Source organism: Haliaeetus albicilla, chromosome 3, assembly GCF_947461875.1.
Source record: "Haliaeetus albicilla chromosome 3, bHalAlb1.1, whole genome shotgun sequence".
Lineage (NCBI taxonomy): Eukaryota > Metazoa > Chordata > Aves > Accipitriformes > Accipitridae > Haliaeetus > Haliaeetus albicilla.
Genome location: NC_091485.1, coordinates 73,339,180 through 73,355,957, shown reverse-complemented (window position 1 = coordinate 73,355,957; position 16,778 = coordinate 73,339,180). Strand labels below are relative to the sequence as shown.

General features: G+C 46.8%; 1 protein-coding gene across 2 annotated transcripts in view; it reads left to right on the top strand.

The window, feature by feature from the left end:
• Positions 1 to 874: 874 nt before the first annotated feature.
• The window catches only part of SLC45A4 (solute carrier family 45 member 4), a 90,088-nt gene continuing 74,184 nt past the window's right edge, over positions 875 to 16,778 (top strand). The window contains exon 1 of one of the 2 annotated variants that reach the window (XM_069780141.1): positions 875 to 1,117. The gene's annotated coding sequence lies outside the window, so the exon portion shown is untranslated. Of the gene's footprint in view, positions 1,118 to 1,461; positions 1,730 to 16,778 lie in introns of those variants that run through there. The other variant, XM_069780142.1, reaches the window with a different exon arrangement.

Genomic DNA, 16,778 nt, shown 5'->3' with positions numbered 1-16,778 from the left:
TTGCCATGGCTAAAGCTATGGGTAGAGACTCGGAGAGCTGAGCTGGGTTCCCAGCCACGCAAGCCTTGGGGCCTGATCCTGAGCAAATAATCTAACCTCTCCCTTTTTCCTCTAACAGTCATTTTTCACCTAGCCGAGACTAAAGAAAACTGCCACATCCTTGTGCCACGCAGGTTCCCAACCGCTAGCTAAGGCCAAGACAGACATTAAAACTCCTGGCCATGCCACGGTCCTCTTGCAACAAAAGAGTACAGGATCCTCCCAGCACAAGGACAGAGACCCCAGAGGTACGTGACTCTGACTCCCTGCCACCGAAACGTTGCAGCCCATCTGAGTTCTCCAAGCAGCTCATGCCCCTTCCCTGCCTCCCCGTCACCCCAGAGTTTCAGCACAGTGACACCCCCCATCCCCGACAGGCAGATGATGAGGCTTGAGAAACGCTTGATGCGAAGGACCTGGCAGCAGAAAGGCACTTTGTCGACCTGGGGAGTTGCGAAGCAGCCAGACGGAAGAGAGCTTAATCTGAAAAACCTTGCTCAGAAGAGCCAGGACCTGCGGAGTCAGGATCTGCTTAAACCATGTGGAGTCTATAACAGCAAGGTACTGAGTCAAAAAGCATCAGCGTGCACATTATAAAGGCATCTCTGCTGCTCATAACGGTACCCTTCAAGTGCCCTCCGTCTCACGCTGCTGAGGACGGGGTTCCTGCCTACCCCGTGGATATACCATTTGCTTGCTTTTTAACATGCATCTAACACCACCAAAGGTAGAAAAGAAACTTCCTCTCCCTGAGAAATTCACTCCAGAAAATCCTGAGTTGTAAAGCAGAGGAACTTGTAGACCAACACTTTACCTCTGGGTCATAAACCATCACATATATTAGGAGGGGATTTTCATTTTTTATTTTTTTCCTTGCCTGAATATGTGCTGATCTCATTCATCTTGGGAAAAGCACAGGGTGTTCTCATCCAGGCTATACCTGGCAAGCTGCATACACTGTGACAGAGGGAGCGAACTTCTGAGCAAGCTCTGCAGTGGCTGCTGCCGGGCTTCTTGTGGTTTATTTCTTGAGCGAGAGGCCGGCTTCTTCACCTGGCATTCTTGAGAGAGATGAAGGGTAAGTCAGCAAATCAGCTTCATGCACTGCAAACATCCTCTGCTTTCAGCCGTGGCAGAATTAGCTCAGGTCGGGATTTGCTGGTAGCTGGGCGAGAAACGTCTGCAGGGCTTTCTCCCCACCACCTCCCCCAGAGGGAGAAAGCAAGCAAATGTTTTTAATGATGTGCTGCATGGAGGCAGGTTGCAAGAGCTGTGGTACCCGGCACAGCTCAGCAAGCACTGCTGAGGAAATCAACAGGGAACGTTCCTGATGCTATTTTAAACATCGGCAGAAAACGCGAGCTAGCAACACTGAATTCGACGGGGCTGCACAAAGCCAAGAGCGGCGACGGAGGCATGAGCCGCCTGCCCGTGTAGCAGAGATCCCACACACCGCAGAGCGAGCCGTTTGCACCGATGTGTGGGCTGCTCGGTTGGTCGGTTGGTTTGTTGGTATATTTGCTAACTACGACATTGCTTTGACATGTCAGCTGGCGAGCCGGCGTCTGGATGCCTCGGTGTCACGCAGGCACCTCCGTTTCAGCCCTGGGGAGAGCAGCTTAGATCCGCTGGCCGGGGTTAAAAATGAATCGCAGCTAAGCTGTTCAAAGGGATCCACGCTGCCGCCAACGTGAGTGCTCCACGCGTGCCAGTGCAGGTGGAAGTTGCATGCCTGTCTCCAAGGGGGGATGCAGCTCTTGCCGGGTGACTGCCGAAAAACACCCCTGCTCTGCCGGCTCTCTCTCTGGAGCCTCTTGCCTTGCTTGCCTGGGAGAGGATGGAAAGAGGGCATGTTGCGGGATTGCTGCAGCCAGTGGGTGCTGCTAAAGGCAGTACATGAGATTAAAGGTGGTATCTGAGAATAAAGATACCGCAGCAACCCCTAGCTTAAGAATAATGAATATTGCAGGTCTGGCTACTGCAGGAAATGTCCCCTTTGTAAATCGTGTTGTTTGGAGCAAGAAGAGCAATTATGCGGATTCTGCTGCAGCTCGTTTTGGTCAGGTTAATTGGGGAAGAGGATGTTTGCTGGCAGCTAAAGGAGGCAGCCTGGGAGACTGGGTAAGATGCAGAATTACCAGACCAGGCTGGTGTTTCGAAACGATACAATAATTTCAAGCCAAGGGAACATGGTTCAGTATGATTTACCTTCTGAGATAGTCAGGGGGGGAGAGACCTTAGCTTAGAGGGCTCCTCTTGTCTTAATAAAAAAAAAATATATATATATTTTCAAAGACAGAGCCTGTTTTGCAAAGCCCAGACACCACGATGATGGGCATTGCTGCAGCCAGCTGTCTTGCCTGCCATCTGAATGCCAGGCCTTTCCAGAAATGCTGTTTGTGCAAGCAAAACAGCTCAATCGCAGGGGAGTTTTTTAATGCCCCGGTTTTGTGGGTGGGTGCGTATGTGTGTCTGTGTTTGAGGTAAGGAGGCTTGAACTGTTTGTTATACCCGGAGTCTGACTTTGCATCCATCGTATTACTGTAGTTGCGATGACGGGTATTACGCAGGGCTGTGCTTTTAAAAGGAGAGCCCCAGCTGGGTTTAACATGATGATCATTCCTCATGCTTCCAGTGCTCACAGTCTTGGGCATCTCATAGCTAAAACTGGTGCCTGTTTCTCAAAAGCTGATGTCAAATGCCCAGTGCTACCAGGGGACTTTCTGTGTGGTTGCAGCAAGGACGTGAGGTCCGAGTTGATAAGCAACTCCGGCTGGAATGACGTGGTGAAAATGCCAAGGAGGGAGACTTGGCGGTGTTGATTTGGACAGGATGGAGATCGGAAAGGAGGGCAAATAGCAGCGAATCCTCCTGGAGAGGAGGCGACCAGGGATCAAACGGGAAAGATGGCATTTGTGTGTGCTGGGACAGTTCCTGGGGTGTGGAGGGGGTGAAGGTATGTAAGTACATACGCGTGTGATGGCAGGGACTGCTGCCTACACTAACTCATCACTGTCGGTGCTCGCCAGCGAGTGCACAAAGCCACAAATGAGAGATTTTTGTGCGCTTGCGAGAAAAGGGACCTTTGCTCCTTCCCCATTTCTCTATCAAACTTCACACTGCAAACTCTGCTCGAGCTCTCCTTCCAGAGGGAAAAGAGCAGTTGCTGTGAAGGCTGATTTTTTAAAAGCAGTAGCACAAGGAACCTAAAGCACAACCTTCCTCCTACATAACTTTACTCTGTTCTAATTCCCAGTGGCTGTTTCAGGACTGATCGTAACCAAACTATTCAGCAGTGTGAGGGCACTTCCTCTGCAGAAGCAGCAGTCTGCTATGGATCGCTACTTCATTTTCTTTCACTACAGTTTTTGCACTAAATTTATAGTCTGTATTATTTTGTTTAATGCTGTTGAGGACAAAGGGCCCTCTGTACCGAGCAACCATATTAAAACATGCCTATTAAACCTCACCCCGTGAAACCACAGGGGCTGACTGCTGCAGACTTTGGTGGGAGTCGTGTGTTTCTAGTCTTGAAGATTACAGGAACCGAGCATAGAACAACCTCGCTATTGTCAGAAAGGCTGGAGGTCTGGTGGTAGGAGAGCAAGAACAGTGCATGAGGGAAGGCTTACAGCTCTCTGGCTTGCAGGAGACCTTCCAGATGTCTTCCACCTTCATCCTTCGCCTAAGGTGGAAAAGGAGATGGAGTGAGGGCTGTGTGCCTTCACGGCTTGTTGATAGTTTGTCAAGAGGGGGTTGGAAGGAGGCTCCAGCTAACAACTGGGCATTCCTGTCATTTATTTCCTCCAGCACCTAATGCTGATTCACGATCTGGATCTCCAGGAAGCTCTTCGTCCACCTCTGAAGCATGGTCACTGCTTTGCTTGGCAGGGATTGGAAATGAAGTTATAATCTGCTATTGAACTGGGTGTAGCATTTTAGCCCTCCCACCTTCCCACCATGAAGGGACCAAGCACCACTAGCAAACTGATCTTGGCTGAGCTGCTCTCCTGGACTGACATCCACAGGGTCCCTCCCTCTGCCATGAAGACGTGTGTCAGTGCAAGATGCTCTGAGAAGACGGATCCAGACCCAAAACTAGGTGAGGGCAAAGACCTCCAACACCCCAGAGCAAGGCCGATTAGATCACATGCAAAGAAAACACCTTGCCAGCGGCTGCACACGTATGCTGAAGCAACCACATAGCCCGCAGCTCCAGTACAAAAACACTGACCTGAACAGCAGCCAGATAATTTTTTATGAGAATGCACCATTCTTGAGCAATTTTTCCAGCACATCCCACGCAAACAGGTTTTCCTTGAACACCACACGGGAGCATTTACCATCTCATGCCAGCTTTTTTTTTTTTTTTCCTAATTGTAAGGGGTGGGACGGCTCTCACGTATCACTTAGTGTCTCTGTGCTGGTGAGCACGGAGTCTGAGCAGTGTATCCTCACAGACACAAAATCCAGCACTAAACCATTTCATGTGACCAGTTCTGCTGAAGTCAGACAAGACCCCACCTTTCCGCAGAAATCTGAGGCCATCAACCTGGCACATATATACCAGTCTAATAACACGTCCTTTGTCTTCTTATCACTGCAACAGCCTTCCCATGAAGGGCATGTTGAATCTTCCCAGTTTGCACGCAGCGGGTTGCACTGGAGAAGCAGCGTTAATCCTTCAATGCTGGCACTAGCTATTGGTGTCCGTGATACTTTGTTAAATTAGCTGAATTCTTGGTGGTAAAAAAGGGACGTGGAGGGGAAAGGGATAGTGTCTGTAAAGTCAGGGGTGACATCCCACACAATTCTGGCCCACCGCAGCCTGTGCCCACCCTGACCTGGAGTTTGTGCTACTGTGAAAACGGGGAGTTTTTAAGGCATTATTTGACGCAATTTATCAACTTTCACTGTGTAACAGTACCTTGGGGCAGCCAGGATGTATCACCAGATACATTAAGTGTACTTATTGGTTAGTGGCAAGTGATGGACGTATGCTCTTTGTTCCTAACTAAGAGAATGAAATGGCCAGAGTGTCTCCCTTCCCACATGGGAGAGCTGGAGGGATGTTTCTAGGGGAGCAGCTCTGCTCCTTGGCATCCCCTCCTTTTTGATCCAAGCTTGCAATCTCATCAAGTCCCTCACTTCTGTATGCAGGAGGCAGAAGAAAGCAAAAGCAGCACTGCCTCTCCAGCTAGTCTGCCTCTTGGTACCCTGTACATTGGCCTGATTTGAACAGCAGGGGAAAAAAGGTATTTATCCAAGATGATCTAACGAAAATTTCCCCTGTGTTGTCTCATTCAGTCGACTGATATTCTAGTCCTTCCTTGATCTTGATCACCTTGAGAAGTCCATTAATTTTAACCTGCCAAAAAAGGACTGGGAGGGTATAAAACTTGAGCCTCAAACAAAAATTTGAGCAGAAATTGAGCATTTTCCTTTATTTGTAATGTGATGCGCTAAATAATGCTCAGAAGTGGCAAATGCCTAGGGAAAATTGTTTCATCATACAGTTTTACAAGGGAGAGAAGAAGCAGTTCCTATTATCATGCAAAGGTGGATTGAGCCCCGTCCCTGTGAAATGCTGGAGGCAGAGTGAGTAACCTTCCAGGTCTCCTGTACTTGTCCTGTCAGACCTATTTCAGGGTGTTTGAGATAATTCTTAGCTAATTATCTGGCACAAGAGCAGCTTCTGGCTGGGATTAGGACTGTGTCATTAGCTGGGGACTCCTGTATTTGATTCCTGTGTTCATGAACATCACGCAAATACCTGTTAGGAGAGGGAGAGCATGAGCCAGGTTCTTCTCAGTTTGTGGTCTGTGGGCCACTCGCCACTGCCAGAGGATTCATTGTGCTTTGGAAGGGAGGAGAGGGAGTTTCAGATAACAATTCTCACATGCACAAGCCAACAGAGAAAACAATGATAAACACACAAAGGAAAACACAGCTTAACTTTGCTTTAGCAACCTATGAAAACCACAACAGTGGTGCAGCACAAGCAGGGCTCGGCATGCTTACGTCCAAAAATTAAGTGGCTCCAAGACTGAAAAAACATTGACAACTGCTAATATATTATGCAGGTCTCATCTGAACATCCTAAGCATCTGAATTTCCCCCTTAGTGAGCTGCATTAGGCTGCAGAGCAGCCTGCTATCAGGAAGCTTTGGCAGTAACGGCAGAGAGGCTGGATGCTCTTGGCATCCATTTTGACAAGTCTATTGTGCAGACGGGTTCGCAGAGCTGCGCTGGGTACCACGGAGAACAGTAGCCTCTTCTGCGACTGGGCAAGAGCTGTGGCTCTCCACACGTTGTACGGTATCCGCTTCGGCCTTCGGCACAAAGCCCTGTGAGCAATGGAGCCGGGACCACGTTGCCTCTTTGTATGAAGTCTGGGCAGACACATCCAGGTCACTCGCTCCAGACAGCATTCATGACCTGCATTTTTGCCATCTTTCAGCTGCCCAGAGGGGAGCTCGCTGCCTTGGCAGTAGCCCTGCCACTGTCCCCGGAGCCCCTGGACTGTGCTGCCTGCTGGAGCATGGCCGGAGCGTGTGGCGGCTCAGGCACTTGGGAAGAGGCCACCACGTCTTGCTTGGATGTGATGTGCCTCACACCACGGTGCCTTTTGGGTTCATTTAGGCACACAGCTCATGCTTCACTGGCTGAAGGGAGATCCAAGAACAGGATTTAGTTGTAGCTTACCCTCCCCTTCCTTCTCCTCTTTGTTCCTCTAGGAGGAATAAATGCAAAAGAGAATGAAGGTCATCCATGGCCAACACGAGTCCATATTAATCTTTCTCTGGAGCCTTGGTGGAGTCCAGCATTCAAGCTCTGGGAAGAATTGGGAAATGGATAATTGAGCAAGAAAGGCCAGATTTTGGTAGCTGTGAAAAGGAGAGACACATTTTACCCATGCATAGAGAGAAAGGTGAGCGTTTCCCCAGGCTTTGGACACTAAGGTATGTGGGTCAGCAGACTGGAAGATGAAAGACTGTGCCACTCTTATAATCAGGCTAACAGGGAGGGACTGTGCTGGAGAAAACACAATGGCTCAAGGATGACTTTCACATTCATGGGGCAGCTCACTTCTGTGCATAACCCTCCTGTGCTTGCTCCCGTGGCATTTTTAGTAGATGTCCTTGTATGCATTTGAGAAGGAAAGAAAATCTGTCTGATAGTCCATTTTTCTAGCAGATCTTCTGTTTTGTTTCTGAGGCCAGCTGGGCATCTCAAAAAATACTTTTCTCTGCCACCCTGGAGAGAGAACCGAAAGTGCAGGATCAGCTGGAAAAGACAAACTTGCTGGAAGCAAACCCGACACCCTCTGCAACATTCAAGAGACCAGAAACTTCATTTGCTTTGTTTCTATACAACTGATCAATTGAAACCAATCAATGAAACACTGCGGGTTAGCATGTTCCTGCCTCCGCCTCGTGGGCTTGTGGTGCCACCTGATCTGAACAGGAGATAAGAGTTAGCACACATGCTAACACATGCATAAGCACACTCTCCTCCAGTGAGATCCCAAGTCCTGCAGGCTTGTTTTGGCTCTCAGTACAAAAAGGCCAGTTCAAAGCAATCATCCTGGGTAACAGGACGTCCCATGGATGTCTAATTATTATCTAAAGCTCAGCCTAGATAAAACAGAGTTTTTGACATCCCTTTCCTCCGAAGTGTTCTCCCTAGATCTTCTAAAAACACAGTGGGCAACACGATGTGTTATCTGCCATGCAGACACAGCTCCTGAATGCCACCTCATACCTCTCTTTCAAGGTCCACGAATTTAGGCTGCAGTTAAACCTTGTGGATTTTTTCAAGCCCAGCTTCTCCGGCCCTGCAGGTAAATCTCTTTCATACCTCTTCCTTCCTCTGTTACTAAAGTATCTTCCATGCACCCTGATCGTGCTTCGCTCTTACCCATCCAGGATGCTACCATGGAGATTTTTCTTCTAACCTTTCCCTTTTGTCTTGCTTCCCAGTCTGTATCCCTCTACTGGCTCCTCCTTTCCCATAACATCAAACTCAGGTCTTCACTCCCAAAGCCCTGTGACTTCTCTGACCATGGCCATTCCCACCAACAACCAATCCATGATGGCAACCTCTGTGGCCAGCCTCCTTGTACCTTCTACCACATCTTTGGAAGGACTACTTAGAAACATCCAAAAATCAACCCCATGACAGCCCCCCCTCCAGTCCCTGGTAGAAACCCATCTTTGCCCCCAGTATCTGCACAGTGGTCAGGTTGCCACACAACATACTGGCAAACCTTCCCCATGTTCCTGTTTGCCTGAGCCCACCCATTTTCCTATGTCTCAATCTTGGAATAGCAAATGTAAGGGTTTGTTGTGTAGCACAGCTTAGCCCAGCTGCAGCTTCTTGTCCTATGGCAACAGAAACCAGGAATAATAATAGCAAGGTGGTGACTCATTAAAACCAATAACCTCAATAATTAGGCTTACTTAACTTTTCCAATTGTATAAACAACTGGAAAGAAAAAAAAAGATCTTAAGCTTTTCCAATATTTTTTACTTTTCCAGTTTCTCACACAGAAATTGTCAGTATTGGGCACCCATCTCAGTCAAATTTCCTCTCTACACAACAGTAAATTCATAGAATGAGGCGAAATGTTTGCTTTGCCCATATTCTGTTAGTGCTAAAGACTCTCCAGCACCTCTTTGCTTCTGAGCAAGGAGGAGCCCAGCTGCAGCCCTGCCTTGGTGCTGACACTGTTCCAGCTGCCGTTGCTACAGGGAATAAAACCAAAGGCAGAACTGTCCAAGTTATGAGTTCCTGAAAAATCTGTTTAAATCAGCAGGGATAGAGTCTGGATGCAAACTTGTCTCTAGATCTGATGCTCAGTGGGTGCATCTCTGCCATCCACCACTGCATTCAGCTGCTGCTGGTTGACGTTGTACCCTGGGTACAGCCTCTTCTCTGCTACCCCTGCTACCTGCCCCTCTCTAAATAACCCTTATTTGCCCATTGCCTCTTGTCAGAGGCAGAGAAGGCGGCAAGGACCAAGACAAGAGCTGCCCATGGGATTAAGGGAGGGTGTTTGTGGGACAAGGAGACATCAGAAGTAGGAAAGCACTTGGGAGAAGGCACCTCAGGGACAGATGGGCAGGTAGCCTGGAGGCAGTGGGGCAAAGAGACTGGGCCAAGGTGGCTGGTGAGGTAAGGAGCAGTCCTGATGGCAGAGGGTGGAAGAGAGGAGACAAGGAGCCAGGGAGGAAGATATGAGAGGACTGGGCTAAAAAGGGGATGAAGGGACCAAACTGGGAAGAGAGGTGGGCATCTTTCTCGGTCCTCCCTGCATTTTGGGCACACCAGGACCTTGTGGTCAACTTTGTCTTTTTTTAATTACAAAAGATCTCAGTACCCTGCAGTTCCCAGGCAGACTGGCAGCAGGAGTGGCTACTGAACGAGTGCTGCCCTGGAAATGGCTGCTTAGACTCCAGCAGGGGAACTGGCCTGATGCCAGAATTGGGGAAGCCTTAGTGTAGAAAAGACCTCAAGAACTTGACCTCCAGGCAGTCAAACCTGCCCTAAAGCCCTCACCCCCCCTCCAAAAAAACCCCAACGAGTACAATAATATGGTGTTAAAATGGAAAGTGCTTATGGAGAGAGATCAGCTTGCTTTGTTACGCAGTTGTATGTCTTGGAGTTCCTTTTGATGTAAATGTGTGAAATTACACATTTATTGCAAGATTCAAATGTAGCCATGGCAACGTGATTACCAAACAGTTGCATACGGAAGTGTAAATCCATACAGGTTTCTGGCTGGCGAGATTAAACTGCCCAGGGACAGGGCTCAATATATGCCAAGTCCTCCATGTCCAAAAGGAATCAGCTCTGGCTCCTGTGCCTGGGAAAAATTCATTTCTTTGCATGCAAATTGTCTCCATTCCACTGGGCTGACCACCAGGCAGATGCAGAAGGGCAGCTAAAGAAGCCCGTCCCCTCAGCAGAGATGCAGCATCATGTACCTCCCTGCACACTGCCACATGGGACAATGCTGTCTTCAAGGCTGGTTTAAACAAACTTCTTTGCTCAGCATGCAAGGGACAAGAAGAGTTCAGCCAGGAGCGGTGTCTCTGAAGAGTGGGTTTAAGTTACACCTCAAGCAATCGTCAGGCTGTATTCATAGATTTACCATGCAAGAAAACAGGCTGGGCAGCCAATGGCACTGTGCTCAGAGCAGCCAGGGCATTCCCCCACCCACGGTGTGCTCATATGACAGCGATCTGGTGACAACCGAAGAAGGGACAAGCAAAGTTGGCATGTGTACTGCCTGCAAGTAGGAAAAGGCTCTGCCCTTACAGCCTCAAAACCGTGACCTTGCCGGCTATTCCTCAGAAACAGGGCCCATCAATTAATTTTCCACAGCCACCAGTTACAGGCTGAGCCATAGTATCGCAGCCAAGGAAAGTCTGTCGCAGTCAAGGAAAGTCTGTCACAGTCTTCTGCCTTCTCCCCTAGACGTGAGGCAGGCTCCAAAACCTCACGTAGCAATGTTTGCACATAGACTGTGCTCAGCTCAGAGTCCTGTTGTATCCGGAATGATGAGTGTATCATCAGGTGGACTGTGAAACAACTGCAAAACTGTTATTAAAAGAAAAAGAAAAAAAAAAGGAACATGCACCCCAGCACGGAAACAGGCCAGTGGGGAGGAAATAGAAGTTTTAAATAGACACTCAAAGTTTGGCAGAATTTGGCTGTAAATGAAAACAGAGTAGTGGAAGTGCACAAATTCGTCCTTGGTTTGCTTTTTTCCAGAGACTTGAGGTGGCTCTTTCATTGAGGAACACAAAAGTAGGGCACAGTCCTCCAGCAGGCACCCAGGACATGTTCACAGCCCTGGCTCAGGTTTGGGTAACTGAGGCAGGAGCCCTGGCATCCCTCTGTAACAAGCAGAAAAGCAGGTTATCTCCACGACAACGTGGCAAACAGCTTAGCTGGACACCTAAAACATCTCATGGTAATGCCCCCGAGCTGTCATATAGGAATTCACAGGATGGCTTCCTCGGTAGGATGTTCCTATAGTTAATTAACCTCTGATCTTTATTTCCAGTAGGAACATCTCTTGTTTCTGTCTCTAGCAAATAGCTGTTGTAGCGCTTTTCCTAAATAGATTAGCAGCCTGCTCAAACCTGGCACCTTCTTCTGCCGCAGGTATTTCTGGGGACTGATCAAATCCCTTTTAACCTTCCCTTCTGCAAGGCAAACACACTGGAGCTCCACCACACTCTTGTTTCCAAACCTTCCAAGTATGTGAAGTCCCAGATCAACCATCCTCCTCAGTTTCTTTCTCTGCATCATGAGGTTTTATAGCAGAACCTCTTTACTTTTTCTCAGAGACTCTTTTAAATAGTACTGTTTCACAGGAAATTTTTAGCTTGAATAAAATATAGGTTCTCATCACTAAAGACAACTTTCTTAGTAAATATGAGGCTTTTGATTTTAAAAGTGACAAATGTTGGGGTTTTAGTTTAAAAAAAAATAATCAATTTCCCCAAGCCATTTTAGAAAATTAATAAAAACTTTTGCTGTACTAATTGCTATTACCCAAACAATTTTCACATCAGCTCCTGCCTGTGGCCACACAGATATGGGTTGTTCTGCATACAGACTTGCCATTCCAGGCTACAGCAGATTAAGTATCTGATTTTTGGTTAGCCGTGAACTATCACTAAAATAAAGGCACCACAGCCCTGCCATTAACACCGTCTGATGCAATGCCCAGACTCCCACGACGAAGGAGTGCCAGTGTGTGGCTGAAGTGTCCAAGCCATGCTGCCACAGCATCTGCTCCCCAAACTTGGTCTCTGCTGCCTGAGAAAATGGACCAAACCCCTCTAAGAGAGAAGGCAAAGCTGTTGCCTGCATCTTCTCGTTCCCCTCACTGCACTGCCCTTTGTAGTCCTTTGATCTCCATAACTGGAGAATACTAATGGGAGCACTAGAGTCTGAAGTGGCTTAAAGTGACTTTTTTTATTGCTAGATTAGTGCTGGGAGGCTACGAATTCTGCCGGAGCTTGGCTCAAAGCAAGTCAAGAGCTTTCTGCCTCTTGCAGACATGAGTATGCTAAGCGTACCGGCCTGCCTCACTACAGCACAGCTAACTGCTTTTATGAATGGAGTTAAAAACAACAGATGCTGTGAAGCTGTTGCTAAGAAGCTTTTTTTTTCTGGTGTCCTGACTGCTCTGGCCAATATAAGCCACAGTGCTCCTGAGCACTGCACAGCCCTGAAATCAAGGAAGTGGGCAGGAAAAGAAAAGCACAGGTTCCCTATCTGTTCTCTGCCTGTATTTAGTTGAGCAATTATACGATTCCAGATCTGTGATTATTCCTGGCAAGGTTTATTCATCTCATGGGAGACTTCTGCAATAACACAGTGCTTTTGTAGGGAGTGTCAACCACCAGGCGAACGTGCCTTCCAGATCTGATTTTTTTTTTTTTTTTAAATATGTAAGTAATTGTTTCTTTACCGTTTGGTCTTTGCCTTTTAATGACTCATATTTCTACCTTGTCAGCTTTCAACACAGGCCCTGCCCTCCCTCCCAGTACTACAATCCTCCCAGATCTCACCCACTGTGCCAGGTCACCCAGGGTGAAATCGTGAAAGATGAGAATCCATTTTGTTGGTGCCCTGTCCAGATGTTCTGCTTACGGGGGCTGCGTTTAGGGGGCTGCAGAAACTACGGGCACGGCAGTCAGAAGACATAAAAAATGAGGTGCAAGCCTGCCTCTAATACATTCAAATAGATGTTTGTCTGTGGTTTATTATTTGGACAAATCCAAATGCGTTTTCACAGAGACGGCAACAGACTGATCCCCAGCACTGCTTCTGTGCCAAGTGTCTCATTCCTGTTCCAGCCTCCTGCGGTGCACAAGGGCTCTTCAAAATAAAGAGGGAGAAAGCTTAAACATTCATAAAATTAATTCTTTAGCTTTAATCTCAGTGAAATATGACTGGACCTTTTTAAGAGGGTTTTTTTGTGCAACTTTTCCCCCTTCTCTCCAAAAAATGTATTCAACTTGAGGCAGGGAGCAATTATGGAAAATTTCAGGCTGAATGGTCAAAGCATGGCCAACTTGTAAAGTAATGGGAAACATAAAAAGGAAAGAGTTTGGCAACATGGGATAAAAGGTGCTATGTAAGTGGAGGATTCTTTTTTATTGCAAGCTCTCTTCTTTCTGATATGTTAATTGTGTTTTGCCTGATGCCTTGACAGTTCATTAATTTTTTGTCCAATTGCAGGCTGTTGAATGCAGATAAATTTCAGGCTATTATGGGAACACCCAGAAGTTTGTATAGAAAGGAAACTCTCTGTTTCCTGTATCATCCTTGTGGGGATCTTGAAAGAGTTCACAAAAGCCACTTAAGCAAACTTTCTTTGCTGGATAACGGAAGGAAAGGAAACTGTGAACAAGCAAACAACACTCAATTCCACGAGACAAGAGATACTCATAGGTCATTAGAGAGAAAGTAAAGTCAATGAATGGAACAAACATACACACACATACCCCACACACCCCCTATCTTGTACTCTGAAAATAATGGGAATTTCTGCACCTGCACACTATTTCTGATCTATAAAAAGGTAAATCATTCAAACTGCCAGTGAGATGGGTGGTGGAATATCCATCCCTGCAATGCGTGAAATCTTTTTGAAGTTTTTTTCAGTTCAAATAATATATAGCAGGCTGAGTTGGAAATGGTCATGAATCAGCTGAACAGCTTCACTTTCTTCCTGTCATTAACAGCATGGTTGCCAGAGGTCTGCTACAACCAGCTCTGTATTTTTTGTCACGTACAGATCGAAAGCAAAGGTCTGAACAGCTGTAAGTTTTCCAGGGGCTGGCTTCAAGTGCAGAATCCAGATGGAGCTCAGAAGGCTGGGGCAAAACACAGTGCCAGGTGTGCAAATGCAGCCTCTGCCTTGAAGCCGTGGAAATACTGGGGACTCCAATTTATAGGCTTGTCCCTGTCTCTGAATTTTATGCCAGTTTTCTAAGGACATGAGGTTGGGCCAACAGTATGCCCCCTTTCCTGACAACTTTTAAACATATTGGGTTCAGCTGCATTTCAAAGGGAGACCAAAATCACAGAGTGGATGAAATGCTTCAAGTTTGTTAAAATAAGTGCTTAGAGGAGGATATTTGCAAGTGGCTCATCTGGAATATGGATTTTGTGGTATTTGGTATGAGTAAATCCACTTTGTGGAGAGACCTTGTATCTGCTTAAACCACAAGAAAACTTCTGGTTGAAGTCATTAGCAAGGCACAGACCTGTAGGAAGAAAAAGTTTGGGGGAATACTTCATTAGCAGTAAGCAGAGCAGGGGCGGGGGAATGGAGTGAAAGAGAAGCAGTGCAGCAGCATCTCTCATTTCTGGGAAGTGAAGTTCAAAACAAGCCAGAAGGGATGACACAAAGCTGACATCCCCTGCAAAACACAGTTGCCCCTCTCAGAAGAGTTTCTGCAGCAGGGTGATTGAAAATCAATACGAAAGGACCAGGCCATCTGACAGGTGATTTCCAGGACTTTCTATTAGGAGGAAACAAAATAAATTTCAGCTCAGTTCAATGTCCCACAGTCCTCAAATACTCTTCTGAATTTCTCCAGCCACGCTCCAACCACAGCGTCACCAGACCACACCAAGAGGTCGTGGAGAACACTGTTGCTCGTCAAGGATCAAAAAATAAACCTCTAAAGGCAACATCATGGCCTTGTTGGGCATCTCAGAAGGGAACTGAAAAACAGAGTGAACTACAGAGCCAACACCAGCAGGTCTCCAGTTCAGGTCTGATAGATGATAAGAAAAATGGGATGTGGCTGATGCCTGCTCTGTACCTGTTGTATTGTTGAAGAGAGGATTTCTGTCTCCAAGGGCACTGACTGGCAATTTTTGAAAGGCATTTAAGAAAATATCAATTGTGAAAATGTTTTTTCTGGCAGATTCTGCAACATATGCTTCTGGTCTGACCAAAACCACTAACAGGAAAAAAAAGAGTGAGGAAAATACATGAAACTTTTGCCAGCTGGAAAAAAAATATTTCGTTCAAATTTGGAGCAATTCATTCAGGCCAGTTCTTGTTTAATTGGGACTGGGGAGGGCCTTTTTTTGGCAGAAATACAACTGATTACTTGACAGGAAAAATCCAAACTCCCAAAAACATTTCTTCTGGTCTCTTCTCAAAGTTCTCTGCAGCAACAGTGCTTCCCTGGGGAGCTTGTTAAACCTCCCAAATAACCTCATTGCTAGGAACTTTCTCTCCTCTCAGTTTTATTAAGTTATTTATCTTAAGCCATAACCTCTCGAGTCTCTTCTCAAGGGTGTAAATAATCTCCAAATAGTCACCTTCTGAGCTTCTGTTGTCCTTCTGTGCTCCAGCCCAGGTCAGTGGTAAGACATCCTTATGGAGAGCATCCATCTGCACACAGCATAAATGCATTGCCAGTCCAGAAAAATGGGCTGAGACCCATTCAAGGAGAAAGGATCTCTTCCTATTCTGACATATTCAGAAAATATTCCTTGCTGCATTTTATTCACTAATAATAGGAGAAAAAAACCTGTTAGTACAGAACTTCTGGTCCTACCAAAGCATCCCTGGGTCTTTGAGGTACTTAGGAGCTTAGTTGCCAGGCTCCCTTTATAAGTAAGGAAAGAAGCTGCTGAACCGATAGGATTGTCCAAGTGAGAAAAGCAGCAGGAAAGCACGTCTCTATTACGTTCCGGGTTTCTTTGCTGTTGGCACAGTGTTCACACACATGGCTCTACAAAAGAGCAGTGCCACCACTGGGTCCCCCTCCAGCAGGCTGAGTTGTAGCCCTGGGAAGATCTGGGAAGTGTTTGAGGAAGATTATGAAATTGCTTGAGAAGGAATTGGAAACTGCAGCTGGTTTTATAGAAGTCAGGAGTGAGAACTGGAGGGTGACTTACCCTTGAGTACTGCATCCAGCTCTGGAGTCCTCAGCACAGGAAAGACATGGTCCTGTTGGAGCGGATGCAGAGGAGGCCACAAAAATGATCAGAGGGCTGGAACACCTCTCCTGTGAAGAAAGGCTGAGAGAGCTGGGGTTGTTCAGCCTCGAGAAGAGAAGGGAGAGAAGGGGAGACCTTATTGCAGCCTTTCAATACTTAAAGGGGGCTTACAAGAAAGATGGGGACAAACTTTTCAGCAGGGTCTGTTGGACAAGGGGTAATGGATTTAAACTAAAAGAGGCCAGATCTAGACTAGATCTAAGGAAGAAATTTTTTATGATGAGAGTGGTGAAACACTGGAACAGGTTGCCCAGAGAGGTGGTTTCCAGGGTTTTCCCTGGAAACATTCAAGGTCAGGTTGGATGGGACTCTGAGCAACCTGATCTAGTTGAAGGTGTCCCTGCTCATTGCAGGGGGGTTGGACTAGATGACCTTTAAAGGTCCCTTCCAACCCAAACCATTCTATGATTCTACGATTCTATGATACCCTGGGAGAGACAATATTATGTGAAAGGGCCTGACCATTATCTGCCAGCCTCTGCAAGCTGAAACAAGGCTTAGGACTGTCACATGAGTCAATGTGGTTTATCCAGCAGAAAACTACTCCTTTTTTTATGTAGGGTTTCCCACCAAATCAGATAGATGAACTGACTCATGCTGAGCATATACAATCGGCAGATGAAAAAGGAAAAGTTTCTCCTTTGGGGAGAAACTAGCTTTTAAATCATTTTAGCTGTGAAGTGAAA